This window comes from Podarcis liolepis (assembly GCF_965112155.1).
Source record: "Podarcis liolepis genome assembly, chromosome: 1".
Taxonomy (NCBI): domain Eukaryota; kingdom Metazoa; phylum Chordata; class Lepidosauria; order Squamata; family Lacertidae; genus Podarcis; species Podarcis liolepis.
Genome location: NC_139554.1, coordinates 25067196 through 25080050, shown reverse-complemented (window position 1 = coordinate 25080050; position 12855 = coordinate 25067196).

The following is a 12855-nucleotide window of genomic DNA, read 5'->3' as shown; positions in this document are numbered from 1 at the left end:
GAGTTGACCAGCATATCATAGCTGTCATCAAGGGAACTCAGGACTATAAAGACTTTGTCCTCTTCCCCCACAGGCCTCCCTCTTAAGGCTAGCTCCTGGAAACAGCCTGTTAGGAATTTTAGGTGGTTTACCAGGGAGTCCCCCGGTTTCTTCCGACACCGGTACAGTCTCCTGGTTAGTGTTATCAGTGAGCCAGCTGTATCTCGCACATGGACAGCCTTGAGTGCATTCCACGCCTCACTTGCCGTCACCTTATCAGTTACGTAGACTAGCTGGCTGTCGTCCACTCCAAGGATGATCGTAGCCAAAGCTTTCTCATCCTTTTCAAGCTGGGCCTCTGCTAGTGCCAGCTTTTCATCGTCCTCATCCCATTCAGGGGGCTGCGGTGTAGTTTCCACCACCTTCCACAGGCCCTCACGCTTGAGGAAGTGTTGCATGCGGACCGACCAGGTGCTGTAGTTCGTGGCCGTGAGCTTCTCCAGCAACATGCCAGTTCTGGACTGCTCCATCCCTGCAGCTCACCTCCAGCACCCACGGCTAGATAACTGCCACCTGTACTCTTGCGCAGCGGAAGCGTGCTGGGCCCATAACCCTGTCGCGTATTCCACGCGGCGTTTTCAGCAAAATACTAAGAGTTCCAGGTTTTTCAGTGCAGTCCTTTTTTAATGTGAGCTATATACAGGCATTTACAAAAGAAACAGTCCATACAGAGTACTTACAAACGAATACTCTCCACCACAGCACCACCACACTACAGCACAACCACCACACTACAGCACAACCACCACACCCCCTGTTAAACAGGCTTTCCTTTTTAAAACAGGTGATAGCCAATTACACTAATCACACTCCTGCTGAGTCACTCTGACTCAGCAGAGTATTGCATCATCCTGTTGAAGCCTGCAGACTTATCCAGTATCCTGCGAATCCCAACAGAATGATGGGAGTGGAGAAGCTCCTTCAGGTATCTGAGGTATCTGAACTGAGGTTCATTGAAAAAGGCATTGACAACTATTTTTGGGCTTTGCATTTAAGTTCTATTCATCTCCCTGTGTGTCTACACTTTGAGTCTCAAAAAACTTTGAGCTGACTCTGCTCCCAGATGCACTCTGAGTATGCCTCTTGCCCAGGGACCTCTGCCTCCATGCCCCAGCCAAGTGCCAAATAGCAATCATTGCTGCTAGTGCTGACCATTCTATGTGTCCTGTGTTCTTTATAGCAAAATACAACAGCAGAGGGAGAGGAAGATGTACTACATCCATTCATGAATCTACAGACACAAGAACTTCAAGTTATGATGGTTGGTTAGTTCAATTTCAAACCAAACCAAAGTTCAGTTTCAATTAGTGTGATCCCTTGATCAACCCATTAAACAGCTAAACAAACTGTTCAGTCATGAGTTTCAACTTCATAGGAGGTATTCTTCCATGCAAATGATAAACATATTAAAATCAATCATTCACAAGTTATAAAATTAGTGAATTGATACAAATCAAATGTTGATCCAATAAGCATCCAAGTGTGAATTGACACATAAAGGGGATTTTTTTATATAATTAAAAAGAAAAAAACCTATCCCCCAACCAAATAGGAGTCCTCTTTCTAGACTTTTTATTCACAAAAATATTTCTTCGTAATTCAAAATGTGCTTATGATTCCGAATAAATTGTATCATTTGATTACATTTGAAAAATCAGTTCATTCCTGCATATTGTAGAGGAAAGCAAACAATGAATGAGAAAGTTGCTAGATGTTCCTTGCTTTGTAAACTACAAGAGCCTTAAGCTCCTACAATATTACAATCAAAATCTGCTCTCCAGATACTAACTGCTGGTGCACATCAAGACTTCTTAGGGATCTTCAGTCTCTAGACTGGTCTTGAAACAGACAGCAAATGAAGGACTGTCCACTCCTTTTAAGGGACAACCTATGTTTTAATATATGTCGGCAGAGGCAAACAAGCACAACAGCCATGCTTTTTCCTGCAGTCTTTCAGGGCCCATTGTTTCTGTTGCCTTCCTAAGATTGGCAGAGTGGGGGGGGGGGTTGACAAACAGTGATGTCCAGCTTGTGGCACACCTCCATATTTGGCTGGTGGCTGCATTTGACTTGGTCAGTCGCAAGTTGCAAAAGACTATTTTAATCAAAAGACTACTGCCAAGCACCAAGTTCAAGCCCTATTCGTGGGCATTATCAGAACACCAGACTTATAAACTTGTTCCGCTGGTAAATTCTAAATTTTAATTTATTTTCAACAGAGCCAACCTCTAGCAAAGCTTATCTTAAGCTACAGAGCCCAAGTTCTTATCTTAAGCTGAATATAGAGCTGGAATAAGATACTTGCATGCCAGACTTGCAGAGCAGAGGAAGAGGGGGAGAGGGGAGGGTTTTCTGAGCGAGAGGGAATGTTTTGGGACATGCAAAGGGACATAACGGCAGATTTGCTGAAGAGAGAGCACTATACATCAGTTAGACTTGCAGAACAGAGAGAGGAAGGAAAGACAAGAGGGAGAGGTGTGTGGGCACACAGAGAGAAAGTGATTTTTTTCCTCTTTTTTTATCCAAAGAGGAAAATCAAGTGAACAATATGCCTCAATCTCCCCACTTCCCTACTGGTTCCCTACTGGTACCCAAGTCCATGAATTCAGATTTGAAATTGGAGCCCGTTGTTTAAAAGATGCAGCAGAATTGGAAGGATTTATTTTTAATGACAAGGGGAGAAAAAGAGCCAATTGCTGTTTTGTTCCTTGCATTAGAAATCACAGAATTGGTCACCTTCCTTGCTTTTTTTCTTTATATATGTTCATGTGGTACAGAAACCATTGACATGTAGCTTGTATTATTCCTCCTCTCTTACCCACACATATAGGCATGCATGCATGCATACCCAAACCAAGTGTAGGAGGGACACAGAGAGAAGAAAGACGAGTTGGGTTCAACAGAGAGTCCAAAACATGAACATGTATCGGGCTGTCCTAGATACTGGAGGAAACCAGATTAAATTTGCAATCCCAGTTTTTCCCCTCTAGTGCTAAATGCATCTTTTCACTTAGCTTCAATAAGCCTTTTAAATATTGCTGCCAGAACACCTTGCTTAGTACATTTCTTTCATGATTAGATTGTTGCCTATTATCCCATAGAAAAATGAGAATATGAGATGACGTCATTTTGATTCCAGTATATTCATCTACTCTCGACTGGTGCTGTAATTTCTAACCTAGTCTTTTTTGTCAGTGTAACACCTACAGGAACCCACAGTAAAGCTCAAACAGGTACACTTTCTTCTTATGTTGTCTAGTTATTTAAATAACTATAGCCTCGTGTTATCTCAGTGGCTACTAGACATGATGACAATGGTCTGCCTCCATGGTTGGGGGTAGTAACACTTCTGAATACCAGTTGCTGAAAACTGTAGGAGAGAAGAGTTCTCTTGGGTCCTTCATGTGGGCTTCAGATAGGCATCTGGTTGGTCACTGGTAAAACTAAAGGACCCCTAGATGGTTAAGTCCAGTCAAAAGCGACTATGGGGTGCAGCACTCATCTTGCTTTCAGGCTGAGGGAGCCGGTGTTTGTCCACAGACAGCTTTCTAGGTCATGTGGCCAGCATGACTAAGCTGCTTCTGGCGCAACAGAACACTGTGACAGAAGATAAAGTGCACAGAAACACTGTTTACCTTCCCATCGCAGTGGTACCTATTTATCTACTTGCACTGGCATGCTTTCGAACTGCTACGTTGGCAGGAGCTGGGACAGAGCAACGGGAGCTCACCCCACCGTGGGGATTTGAACTACTGACCTTCTGATTGGCAAGCCCAAGAGGCTTAGTGGTTTAGACCACAGCACCACCCACGTCCCTTCCACTGTGAGAAGTGGATGCTGGACCAGATCACCCATTGGACTGATCCAGCAGCCAGTTCTCACAGTGGCCAACCAGAAACCAAAAAGCAAGTCCTGAGTGCAACAGCATTCTCCTGACATAAAGGCTTACTACCTTCAATGTTGGAGGTAGATCATAGCCATTATGGCATTCCCCACATCCCAAGAGTCATTTGAGAACATTCAGCTCAGGACTCACTCTTAAGCAGCAGAGCTGGGAAGAACTCTGCTTGACACCTTGAACAGCCACTGCTATTTGGGGTAGGCATGAACCAACTGTCTGAAATTTGTTACAGTAAAAAAGCAGCTTCACTTATTCATATAATGTGGATTATATCAATCATACAGCTACTGCTGCTGCTGCTTATCATCATCCAAACTCAATTAGTGCCAATCTAATTTTTAGCACTTTCGGCAAAATCCATTAGCACCATTATAAATAGCTAATGAAACTCTCTGAAAAACTTCAGTTCACACACTTGCTCATCACCAAGAGTTGGCTTTTGATTAGCGTACCTGCACAAAATTGTGAAGATGCAGAGAGAAAAGGGTCACACTGACATGTTTCTCCCTAGTCTGATTCTCTCCATCCTTTTCAGTGATCACAGTGATCCATACAACCTGCTTTAGTTGCTAATAGTCATCACCTGCCTATTATAAGTATTGTAGCTTCACAAAACCAAAAAAGTAGAAGTAGCTTGTCAAAACTGTGCTGCTTAGCAACCGGTAGGGACAGTGTAAGGATATTATAACCCACCCAACCCTACTGTCAAGTTGCCTTCATGTTTTTGACTTTTTTATTCAGTGACTTCCTGCCCACTTCCCAAAAGCCACCACAAGTCTTCCTTGGAGCCATCTTGCCCTGAGTCTTTCCTGCTTTATTATATTGTTCTAATTGATGTTTATTGTTTCAGCGTGTCAAAGCCAACTGCAGTCGGAAGTTCACTTGAAAAGTGGCATATAAAGAGTTTAAGTAACCAATGTTTGTGAGTCAAGATGCTTTCAACAGAGTTCTTTATATTATTTGAACACCACAAAGCTTTATGCTTTGAAACAAAATTGTGTAAGTGCCTACGGGAGGGTAGGGGAGACCCTAATGCAATGTGATCAATTGTCAAGAATTGTTTGTGGTACTATTTAAACTTATTTGCACTTTAGAAGAGAGAAGGGAGAGAGGACATTTCAAACTGGAGTGAAACTTTTTAAAAACAAATTATTCAAGATGTTTAAACATCCCCTTCATGTTGTTAAAAAGGGTGTGGGGGCCACCAAATTACAGTCGGAGTGGGGCAGCATTTCTCTCTTTAAACTTTGTGATCAGATATATAACCTTAGAGCTCAAGCTTAGCTCTATTCAGAGTTCCATTCTGAGACTTAAAATAACATGTGTGGCAGAGGTGGGGAGCATGCATGAGCACCAACTCCACCCTCCTCCTCATTGCCACTGAAGAACCAGTGTGGTGCAGGGGTTAGAGTATTGGACTAGGATCTGGGAGAGCTGAGTTCAAATCCCCACTCAGCCGTGAAGCTCACTGGGTGACCTTGGGCCAGTTACGGCCTCTCACCCTAACCTCTCATGAGGTTGTTTTGGGGATTAAATGCAGCTGGAAATGTCCTGTCTCTGAAACCCCAAAGAGCTGCTGCCAGTCAGATGGCTCAGTAGTCCAGGGGTCAGCAAACATTTTCAGCAGGGGGCTGGTCCACTGTCCCTCAGAGCTTGTGGGGGGCAGGACTATACTTTTTTTTTGGGGGGGGGAATGAATGAATTCCTATGCCCCACAAATAACCCAGAGATGCATTTTAAATAAAAACACACATTCTACTCATGTGAAAACACCAGGCAGGCCCCACAAATAACCCAGAGATGCATTTTAAATAAAACGCCACATTCTACTCATGTAAAAACACGCTGATTCCCGGACTGGATTTAGAAGGTGATTGGGCCGGATCCGACCCCCGGGCCTTAGTTTGCCTACCCAGGCAGTATTCTGATTCCTATGCTCCTGTGTTCAATACAACAATACATCAAAGGTGATGGCGGAACGGTCCTGGATGCTGCTTTCAAGTTTTTGAAAGAGATATGTGTCTAATTCTGCATCCCTGAGCCCTCAGTGAGGTGTGTCTGTAGATCTAGAGCAGGGATAAGGAATGTTTGACCCTTCACATGGTCTGTGGTCAGAGCTGATGGAAGTTGTCATTCAGCAAACCTCATTCACTGGAGGTTTTCAAGCAGAGGTTGGAAAGCCATCTGTCTTGGATACTTTAGTTGAGATTACTGCATTGCAGGGGGTTGGGACTTCCAATTCTATTATTTTGATTCTAATGTCTGGAGGGCCACAGGTTCCACACTCATATTCTTTTTTTAAAAAAAACCATGAAGTTTTATTGGATTTTTACAGTTTTATATTCAGTTAGACAACATTTATCATACAAAAGAAAAAAGAGGCCTCCTCTCCCCATGTCTTCCCTCAACTTCCCCTTCTGGTTCTTTAAATATTTACTACTTCTGCTTAATTATTATCTTATTTTTATGCTCTTATACCTTAATGTTCTTAAGTTCTTATCAATTTTATACCAAATTTTCTTTCATGATTACATCTTACAATCAATTTCATTCCATGTTCTCCTTACTTAATCTTTTATCTTATTTTCTTGCTTGTAAGTGTTTAATCAAACCCTGCTAGTGAGTCCATTTATTTACAGTATTTCTGTAAATACAACATAAAAGGTTCCCAGTCTTTTTTAAAATCTTCATTAACATTGTCTCTGATTCTTTCTGTGAGTTTCGCCATTTCTGCATAATTCCATAAGTTTGACTTGCCATTCTTTTTTTGTTAGTATCTTATTGTCCTTCCATTTTGGGGCTAAGACAATCCGGGCCACCATTGTAGCATACATAAACAACTTCTTCCACTCTTTTGGTAATTCCTCATATTCTAGCTCAAACAATCATCAAACTGGTAATAAAGTCATGCTTCTGTTAGGAATTATATCACCAGTCTGAAGAGTGAATGAAACACTGGTCCCTGTCAGTGTGCTCCAATAGAACTTGGAGGAAAAGCCTTTGCAGTACAAAGTAGACTGCTGTGATCTCCATTTGTCACAAGTAATGGGAAGGGCATCAGGGGTCAGTTTCATCAGGAACCTGCTGAGACCTACACCTTAGTAGGGGCACCCAATGCCAGAAGCCTCCTATCCTTTCTCCATGAACTGCTGACCTGCATTCTCCATGCAGGTAAGCAGGAAAGGCAGACAGAAGAGAGAGCATATTGCACATCTTGTCATCTTCCCTAGAGAGGGAGGCCCATTAATAGACAGTAGCAACTAGAGAGGGAGGAATAGGCTGTGTCTTGGCACCTTAGCAGAGCATCTGGAGCAACTTAACCAAACTCCCACCCATAAAGTACTTGGAAACACCACAAATAAGAAGACTGGACAAGTTAAAGTAACCCCTTTTCTTGTTATTTCCTAGTTAGTTCCTACCACGCTTTGTATTTCCTGTTTGCTTCTGTGTCCGCAAGAAATAATAAAAAAAACATGACAAAACATGGGCATTTCTGATGCAGCTGTAGGTAAGAAAATGGATGCCTCACAGGAAGGTTCCTCTTGGTGAGTTTCCCAGTTTGTTGTGCTTGTCAAAGATGGGCTTGGAGCAGCAAAGTTTCCTATTTAACATTAATCACCATGGACATGTGTCAAAACAGAAAGCTATGAAATATGAAATGCTAGGGAAAGCGAGGAAAAAAAGAGTTTCTTCCATTTTCCCCCAGTGTAAAAATAATAAGAATTCATCCGAATCCAGGTTTTACTGCATTCTGTGCAATTAGTTAGTGTCAGGCTGGGGGATCTGAGATCCTTCAGCTGTTGTAGATTACAGCTCTTGGAATTCCCTGGTCATTGGCCATGATGGGTGGAGCAACATCTGGAGGGCACAGGTTGCCCAGCCCTGTGCTAAGTTAGTGCCTCATTGAAATAGTGGAATGAGCTGAGCTAGGCATGGACAAATAGGACAATTTCAGTTTCTCATTTTTTCCAGTCTTAAATTCTCCACATTTCCACATCAGTTTGTGACTTAAAAAAAAAAGTCCTAATAAAAAATTCACTAGCATTTTAGTACAAATTTCCGCTAGTCTGAACATTTTTGTGTGCAATTTTCCCTAACACAATGCACTTTGGTCCATTATTTTCACACCCATATGCATTTCTATGCACTCTCTACCCCTGTAATTTTGTGTACATTTTATGTCTGAATTGTAAAATTCAGAGAAATGTGAATTCTATAGGATTGGTGTGGTTTGGTTCGTGTGCTGGTTTGGAAAGTGTGAATTAGGTACATTAAAGCCTTTAAAGGCAAATTGAGTAAATTTCTGCTCCATTTCAAGCTGAAACAAACTAAGTCAGGCATAGGCAAACTCGGCCCTCCAGATGTTTTGGGACTACAACTCCCATCACCCCTAGCTAACAGGTCCAGTGGTCAGGGATGATGGGAGTTGTAGTCCCAAAACACCTGGAGGGCCAAGTTTATAAGTGTATAAGATTGTTCAGTCCATGATTTGACTTTTATCCGAGAAACCTGCTCTGGAAAGCAGCAGGGCTACTACGGGGGAAAGTGATTTCAGTTTTGCAGCCTTGGGTATCTGACCTTTGATAAGGGAAGTCAAGCAGAAAATGGAAGGCATCGCGAAAGGCCTACCATAATGACCTTCTTTTTGCCATTAAATGCATTCACAGTTTGAAATCTGTATCTCTTCCTGTGAGATAGCCATTTGAAAGCATTCCCTAATACCAGCTGTTGCACACTTTGGAATATGCCTCAATCCTCTTACAGTGCTTCACTATAATAATGCAGTTATGCAGGATAATTGTCATGATTACAATTAGCGGTCCATTGAAATGAATGTTGCTCCAGTCATCTTAAATGCTTCAGAGTGTAATTTTCCACTGAAAAGTGAATAAATGGCACTGTAGGGTTCCTTCTTTATTTGTTGCCATGTCCCAGTCATTTGTAAAGCAATTTTACTCTGTTTGCAAGATGATTTCCTTCCTTTAATTGTTTTTGACGGCCAAACACCATTCTATTTTCCTATCTGTAAATATATTTATTCTTTGTATTTAAGACAGGGAACAAAGAGCATGTGAGAGCCCCAGGAGCTAAGAAAGAAAGAAAACTAATCAATTAAAATTTCACTTTGAAAGCAAAAGTAGAAGTTAAATGAATATACCATAGTGTATTGTTTACCCAAAGCTTCTGAGTAAACCAAGGATGGAACATCTTTTCCACTGACCTCCAGTGTGGTAGTTTGATTAGACCTGCCCCTAATAGTCATTAAAAATAAAACAGACAGGATTTGAAGCAAGCCCTGCAGTTCTAGCATTCCCAAATCATGCTCTGAAAATGTTCATAATGTTTTCGATTACTCTGCATCACTCAACCAAAGCGTTTTCGCTGTAATAATGCTCATATTGGCAAGCATTTTCACCATATCCAGATTCTCACAATATTGTGACTTTTCCATACCATCTGTATTCTTGTAATATTTTTCACTCTTCCATACTGAACAATCATGTAATCTCCCCAGCGTTCATAGTAGGAGCTGGATTTTGGAAACAGTGAAGTGTTTGTACAGTGCTAAAGAATACAATATTCATGATGCAGTGTGACCAAACTGAAATTCACATCTGCAAGTAGTAGGGTCTTCTTCTTTGGAGATCACTCGTAGCCGAGTAAGGGTGTCTTCCATAAACACGGTTTTAACAGTGGGACCAATTCTGAATCCACACGTCATTCCACAGTGGCGACATAGGTTTCCGGGCAGGAGTTGATCATGGTGAGGGTTTGCCAAACGTGCCTTCCTCTTAGCATGTTTCTCCCTTTCATCCTGAGTTTGAGTGTCTTCAAAACCCATAACACCTTTGTAAAAGGCTGTTCTCCAGCTGGAGCGCTCGCAGGTCAGTGTTTCCCAGTTGTCAGTGTTTATACTACAAGGCAGTCATTGATCTGTGTAGGGCAGGGATGAGAAACCACTGTTGGCTGAAGGAACTGATCCAACAGTGAGCAATCTTCCATAGGCCACTTTGCCAAGTGGACATGATCGCCCACCTGACAGGTACAACATATGTCAGGTGTTTCCTGTCATGTGCAGGAAACTTTGATCCATGACTGCAGAAGAATTGGGAGTGCATCAATGTCTTTCTTTTCTTTTTCTTTCTTCTTTTGGTCTTTAAGCTGGACAACAGGAAAAGATGCTGAATGCAAACTTAGACCTCTCTCCCTCTTCTTCCTTTGCAGCCACACTTGAACTTCCCTGTGACTGATACCAAATCACATTAGGTGCAGGAAAAGTGAAAGCTGTTCACCCAAACTGGCTTCACAGGCCGAATCCAGAGGCCTGGCAGTCCTAAATAGGTATGCAGGCTAGAGTTTCTCCACCACTGGTTTAGTACACTGAATACCAACCTCCAGTGCTTCCTTTGGTATCCGAGACTCCAGCAAGCACCACCCACACAAACAGCAACCTTTTAGAACAGTTGTTCTCATATTATGAAAACAGCCTCCCTCAGAAGTGCAGGCTGTTGTCATGGTGCAGTTCAAGCTCCCCATTAACTGTTTTGATTATATATCCAAAATTAAAATACATTATATAAAAAACTGTGACACTGTGCGGTATATAACCAAACTTGAAACTCTCAAACTCTTTCTGTTCACATTTTTTTTGTGCTGATAACTTATGTGGATAGTATGCTATCATTACTGAAAATGGGCTACTCATGCCATCCCAGTCTGAAATTCAAAAGATGTAGGTTTATCCAGCATGTAACAAAGGAAAAAGTGGCACTGGTTGAATATTTAGCTATTTCGAAGCTGTTAAAGACACAGAGGACCACTTCCAGAAAGAAATTGACAAGCCTATTCCCACCTGGAAGACAGTATGGTTCATGTCTCTAAGCTATTCCTCTGATGTTTTTCTTTTTCTTTCATTTCTCTGTGCCAAAGAAGAGCTGGCAGTGATTTTTCTGACAGTTTCATAACCAATATTAATCAAATATTATCTGATTTGGAAAGGGAGGGCTGATGCAAATAATGTAGATTTGCATTAAAATGTAACCACACCAAATTTGTCCCCTATCCCTATTTCTGAGGCTATTTTTATTCCAATACCAGCTTTTGTTGATCTCGCTATAGTTTGCAAACAAACAAACAAACAAACAAACAAACCTTATGTGGCCTACCTTTTGGTGGTCAGGTCAGAGGGCAAATGGCAGGAAGTTTGCTAGGCATTTCTGATCACTGATTCATTGGGGTGCTTTTTCCAATGAATGATTAGAAAGCATCGTTCCCTACCAGGAACAAATGTTAGATCTCTCTGAGTTGTAATGCTGCGCTGCATTCTCTCTCCACAATACAAATGCTGTTATGACCTTTGCTTCTGCCATCTGGGGAACGGATCACAAAACATATGCAAGAGCACCTAATTTAAGAAGCAAAGGAGGCTGCCATAGCCAATTAACATTGCAGTGGGAAATCCAACAAACTGTGAAGAAATTAGTCAGGTTTGGGGGCTTGCCATGGGCAATAGGGCAGCAATTTCTTGTGCTTGCACAAGTTATCCTGGGAACGATACGGATTATAGATGCTCATGACCTTGGTTGCTCATCATACCCCTATCACTGACCACGGTTGCGTGTGTGACCATCCACCTTCACTTTCTTTGCCTTGCTTTCTTCTGCTTCCCCTTAAAACCTCACACATTGTTCTAATTTCACTGAGAATAATGTAATTGAAAAGCTTCCACCCCTCATTGCCTTCCCAAACAAACAGTAAAGGCATCATCCCAGTGTATTGTCGTAACAGACTGTGAAGCAGAACAAATATTATAGGCAGGCATTCCAAGAGCAAAACACATGGCAGGTGCTTCTTGATAGAAGGCTAACTCTGCCTTCTCAATCAACAGCAAAGGCACTCCTGCATTTCACAGGCGAGAGACTCACTTCTCCAGGCTAGCTGTGGTGTGTGGTTAAATTCCTGTTTTGAGGGTTTTTCTTTTTCCCATGAGGAAAATAATTCCTCCCCCCTTACAAACAGCAACGTATTTCTTGTTTTAAGCTGAGTAGCTATAAAAAGAATTCATTCGAATTGAAAAGTGATGCTCATGTGCCCTGTGTTTTGTTATCATAGAGCTGTGACTTGTAATAATGGGGTAAATGTCCTATGCTGCTGTCAGGGACTGGCTGGATGAGGGCAAATGGTGGAAGTCGCCTGACCAAGAGCCATTCCACTCCACCCCCCAGGAAAGCAAACAGAGAGGATTTGGACCCTGGCTCCTGTTGGTGGGAAACCAGCCACAGCCCAGAGGAGGAGGAAAGCTGGGAAGTACTGGCTGCTGGAAGCTTGAAGGAGGATGAAGAGGAGGAAACAGGCAGGTGGCCCAGCCCACAGGAATCAGACTTGACAGCTCCACCACAGAGCCACCCTGACAACTTCTCTGTGGACAGTTTGCAACCCCCCACCCCTGATCATCCCAGAACAAGGTGTCTATTGCATGTCACAGAGCAGACAGCCAAGGAGAAACAGAGAGGGTCCCTTGGGGCTCACCGTAGACAGATGGAGGGGCCTGACACAGAGGGTTAGAGAGCAAAGGGCAAACCAGTCCAGGCAACTGCTTCATGAAGCACCCCTTGGAAGTCTTGAATGACTTTGTTCCAGTCAGAGCAGAGGTGATGCCTATAGGCATGTAAATGTCTCCACCTTTGTATTATTCCATTGGCTGTCTGTGAGAGTACAAGCTGCTGCATTCAGGTCCTGCCTTTGGGCTTCCCATAGGCATTGGGTTGGTGACACCCACAGATCAACATATGGATGACAAAAGTGGGGACAGTGGAATGGCAACATCATGGCGGGGCCAGGAGGTGTGTTTGTGCTTCCCTCTCTGTGCTTTCAGCCCTAAACATGGAAGAGAATTTCTAAATAGAGGGAAAAAT